The sequence below is a fragment of the Rousettus aegyptiacus genome, unplaced genomic scaffold, assembly GCF_014176215.1.
Source record: "Rousettus aegyptiacus isolate mRouAeg1 unplaced genomic scaffold, mRouAeg1.p scaffold_m13_p_4, whole genome shotgun sequence".
NCBI lineage: Eukaryota > Metazoa > Chordata > Mammalia > Chiroptera > Pteropodidae > Rousettus > Rousettus aegyptiacus.
In genome coordinates, this window is record NW_023416307.1 from 138,318,016 (window position 1) to 138,323,416 (window position 5,401).

Consider the following 5,401-nt stretch of genomic DNA (forward strand, 5'->3'; position numbering starts at 1 on the left):
TATTCGATACGATTTAGTAGGTTATGTTTTTGAGTCTGTGAAGACTCACAACATTTTCCATTAATTTAAATTCTAATTGCTTCTTTGTTTTATGCCATTTCAACTTATAAAAGGTTTTATAGGCACACTCTACTTTTGGATAGCAGGGGAAACCTATACTCAACAGATATATTTTGGTAGACTGCTCTTTTCTTTGGAGAGGAAATGCTTTAAAACCCAAAGGTCTTGAATTTAAGATTTTGCCTGAGTCATTCTCCATTGGTGATAGAGCCCCTCTCCATCCGCCTGTGTCTATGATACCCAACTGTTAAAAAGACTGAAGCCAAGACACAAAGAAAAATGAGGTAAAATTTGATAGCTTTAGCGCAAATCTGCCATGAATTATTGTCATATTGAGCCATCTCGTGTAGTGGAAGTTGACTGGAAGATCTAACATCAATTCTTGTCCTGTGCCATCGCCATTCCTATGCCAGCCTTCTCTTACCTTAACCAGATCCCACTTCCCTCAAGTCATTCAAAATAGGGAAACTTTCTTCATAAGCCACCCTTCTAATCAAAAAATGTGTATATGGAAACCTGAGATAATCCAAATAACTAATTCCAGCCATTCATTTTAACCTTCTTCCGCACTGGGAGTTCAAGAGCTGCTGAAACGCCAAGAAATAAATTCCTGAATTGAGTTTTCTTTCTCATGGCCTGCCACCTGGTGAAGGTACTAATGATCAATGATGTGCCCCACAGGAAGAAAGAAATTAGGGAAAGTAGGAGAGGTCAGTACCACATGGGCTGGTAATTAAACACTAGTGACTCAAAGTTGCCTGGACTTTCAGCCAAATCTGGTTTGGGTTTTACCGCTTTGGGTTTCATTAGCCATTACAAATGAAAATTAGGCTCTTTCAAAAAATATTTCCTTCCTTTATCTCTCTCTCCTTTCCTCCCTCCCTCCCTCCTTCCTTCCTCCTTTCCAGAAGCATCGTTGAGCATTTCTGGAGTGGCTGTCACACCGTCAGTTCTCCATTGAGATGCCAGGGACCTAAAAATTAATTCCAAACTGCCAGTGTTTCTGCCAAGTTGCCACCAAGTGATAGAGCTCTTGACTCTAACTAAATTCCAGGAGGAAAAGACAAAGGCGGCAAAATCTGTGTGTGTTGGTAACTATTTATATATATATTTAAACAACCAGAATGACTATATGGTTTCAATATGAAACCTCAACTTTGTCTTTTTCAATACAGTCACTGAATGAGCACAGTGGAACGGCTTTTTCGATGAGTATTTTCTTAAAAACAAAGCTCGATAACCGAGAGAGAGAACATTAAATGTAGATTTCTTCCTGTGACATAAGTTGAGGAGTTCTTGAACCTGAGTAAGTTAGAAAGTGCAGAACTGTATAATGCATATGATATGAGAGACATTTGGCAGTTTCGTTCTAGAATTAACATGTGCGATAATGGGAGATTTTCCTTGCTGTGGAAAACCCATGGTTTGCATTTCTAGGTATCTATTTTTATTTCCACCCTAGCATTTTATTAGCAGCATCTGTAACTCTGAAAACGTGTTAGAGTGATTTTTTTTTTCTTAAATAGAATAAAAACATTGCTTACTAGAGCATGAAGAACAAAAATAAGAAATTCTGTCCAGTTTTATTAAGTGAAGCTGTATTAAAATGATTAATATTTTGTATGTCTTTTTCTGGGCCTCTTGTAACCCTAATAACATTTAAACCATCAACTAGAAGATAATTGCCTTCTGAAAGGAAAGGAAAATGTGGAGAGTGTTTGGCTGTCTTCTTCAAATCGGTAGAAAATAAAAGTATTGAAACTAGGTTCTGGTAAATGCAACCATACAAATATAGGGCCAGCATTAGGTAAAACCAGAAAATTTGTCACTTCATCCCTCATTTTAAGCTCATTCCATTTGGTTCTCTACCTTTCCTCTCAGCACGTATTTATTATGAAGTACTGAACCTGACAAATACAGAAAATATTTGCAAGCTGGGCAAACATATTAAAATTAATTAAGGAGGAAAGGAAAGAAAAGAAAGGATAAAAGGACACAGAGAAGAGTCAGCTTCAGCATCAGTGAACCTGTGTGAGAATCTTACTCTGCCTTTCAGTAGCCGTATGGCCTTGTGACAGGTCACGTAATCTCTTTGAGCTCTAGTTTCCTCATGTGAAAAATAATAATATCAACCCTAGTGGATTTGTTGTAAGAATTCAGTGAAACAATGTAAATAAAACACATGGTTAATGCTCAGTAAATTATTTTCCCTGATTAGCCCATGTAAGTTAAGCTTTAAAAGCTCAATATGTTGTCACTTTTCATGGGTGATTTTTTTGCTTACATGTTTTTATAAGACTTCCTGATGGGTTAACTCAAAAGAGGAAGCCCTGTGGGAATTTCCTACACTGTGGCAGATCGACTGGGAAAGAAATGCTTGAGACATCAGGGCCTTCGGGGAGTTGGTGCAATTACATCACCAAGATATTTTTTCTGGTATTTGCAATAAGATCCACTCTGTATCTAGGGCTATATGTGTCACCAAAGAACTCCTGGCTTCTCTGTTTCTGTGGGTGATATCATTTATGCTGTCACTAGGGCAGGTGGTGGCCTGGGGCATGGTGCTCAGAGAGAAATCTGGGGATGAGGTGACCTCTGAGAGAAATGACAGGCTCTTCTCTTAACATGCTCAATGGATTAGAGAATTACATGATGTGTGTATGTCTAGGACAGTGACAGTTTACCCCTGCTGTCCCTGAGTAATTACTAATAACATCTCCTCCCTTTTTACTCTTAAAATTATTCCAGTTTGGATGATAAATGACATAGTGATCTTAATCAGAGTGAAGTTTATGTGAACAAGGACAATAAGTCACAAAAGGGAAAACGGCGGAGTACTTTATTTCATGACTCTAAGATGCTTACATTGTGTTACTTTTAAGATACACCACCATGTCATGTACCGTGAAGAAAGAAAAAACCCATTCTGTTAGTTTGCTAGAGCTGCCACCACAAAGTACCACACACTGTGGTTTAAACAACAAATATTTGTTGTCTCACAGGCCTGAGGCTCAAAGTTCAAGATCAAGGTGTCAGCTGGGTTGGTTTCTTCTTGGAGGCCTCTCTCCTTTGTTTGTATATGGCTATCGCCTTCCTGTGTCTTTACAAGTTCTTCCCTCTCTGTATGTCTAGGTCCTAATCTCCTCTTCTGAAAAGGCCACAAATCATATAAAATTAGGGCCCACTCTGAAGACCTCTTTTAATTACCTCTTTAAAGACCCTATCTCCAAATACAGACACATTCCGAACTACTGGGGGTTAGGACATAAACATACAAATTTTATGGGAACATAATTCAGCCTGTAACACCCACCAATTAAACTCTGGCGTGCCATGAGTTATTAGATGTGCCCTGATGTCAGAGATATTAAAATGTGAACGATCGTGCATGTCAGAGCTGTACAGTTCTAAAATATGGCCGATTCGGAAGGGGGAAGACTAGTTTCATTCTATATGCTTTGGTGGTGGTGAGCACAGAAATTTATAAACCTCTTCATTTGAAACCGTCACTTTCTCCCCTTCGCCCTCCTCAGGGACCTGGGAGAGGAAGGAAGAGCAAAGCTGCCCAGATTGTGATCTTGATTGCTTCCCCTCCTTGGTGTCTCACTTCCTGCCAATTCCTCTTTTGTAACAGTGCCCATGACTGCTCCTTCCTTTCTCCCCACCCACACCAGCATCAGCCCTTAGCTCATACCTGGACGGTTTCCACAACTTCTGAACTGGTCTTCCCACATCCATCCCCTTCTTTCTCCTCTGAGTCCACTGACACAAGCGTTGATCTACAAGCTGACACTCGGAACTGTAGCCTTGGTCACAATGCAGCCCTGATAGAAAGCTTTAGCTGGCTCCTGAAGAATAAAAAACAAATGTGTCTCAGCCTAATGCTGAGGGCTCAATCTGGCCCTCAGCCTCCCATCCAGCTCCAGCCTCCATGACCCACCAGCCCAGCCAGCATTCCCACCTGGGGGTGTCTGAACACTCTGTGCCCCAGCCTGGCTGGCTCATGCTCTGGGCCTGCCTGAATGCTACCATGTAATTATCACACATAGTTATTTATGTCTGACTCTCCAACTAATAGCCATCCAAATTATTAAGACTGTAATGTACTCCGTCAACCACATTGGCTGAGAAAGGACTCGTTGCTCCTTGGCTCCTCCAGAAAGAATGAAAAGTATTTCCCCCACCCCCCTTCTGCCCCCTCCTCTGAGAGAAGGTGGCCTTTGTGTCCTGGAAGTCTGACTTCCCTTAGCCCCAGAGAGTTAACAGCCTTTCTGTGGGAAAAAGGGAAACTGCCTTGTGGGATGGCCTCCCCCTTTGTTTTCCGAGGTGTAGGCCGCATTAACCTGTTGGCTCAGGATCTCTTTTATTTGGCCCGGAATATTGTATGTGAATTCTAAATAGTGGTTACAATTTCCAAAAAGTAGGAGATTTCCCATGAAAATCTAAATGTTTGGGTTCTCTTGAAAAACTCAAAGATTTAGCATCTCTGGGCTCCTGTTTTCACATGGCAAAATTTGGCAGGATCCAAGTCATGCTGTTCCCCTTTGGTTGTGTGGTGCACACTCCAGCCAACCACAGTTTCCACTCTCGACCCAGGCTTTATATTACTTGCATCACTCATTTATGGATGGGCCTGTTCTTGTAATCATTTGGGTTTTCAACCCCTGCTTAGACCCACCAAGAGGATTAATCTGCAACAATTGAGAGAACGGAGGTGGTGGCTCTGAATTTCAAGAGAGAAAGAGCACATCTTTGAACAGTCTTTAAACCTGGGCCTGTTCGGAGTACCTTCCTGAAGGAGCAGGATCAGGGACAGAGATGGCTGGGCGCGTGCCTCTGAGGACTGGCCTATAAGTGTTTTCACCTTCTGGGCATCGGAGAAAATCCTTATGGATGAGCTGGGCCCAGAGAAACGGAAGCTGCCCTCGCAGCTGCCTGCAGAGGGCCCCACCATCAGTGGATGTGGGCAAGGAGCAAGAGCGCCAGGAACTACATCAACCAAGGACCTGGCTTACCTCTGCTTTCCTGTGTAGCATAAGCCCACAGTGCCTGTACCACTGAAGTGGGGTGGGGGTAGAGGCCACAACACTGTTATCACAACATCTCCAGGAGGGGCCATTCTTAACAGTCCGTGGTATAACTCCCCCTGCCTATTTGTTCGGTGCACAAACTTAGTGCCATATATATGCTATCCCTGCCCGGGACAGTGAGTGAGTGAGTGAGTGTGTGAGTGAGTGTGTGTGTGTGTGTGTGTGTGTGTGTGTGTGTGTGTGTGTGTGTTTGTAGCCCCTCAAACTGACCGATTTGGACTTCTCACCAATTTTGACGGTAGAGTCTCGGA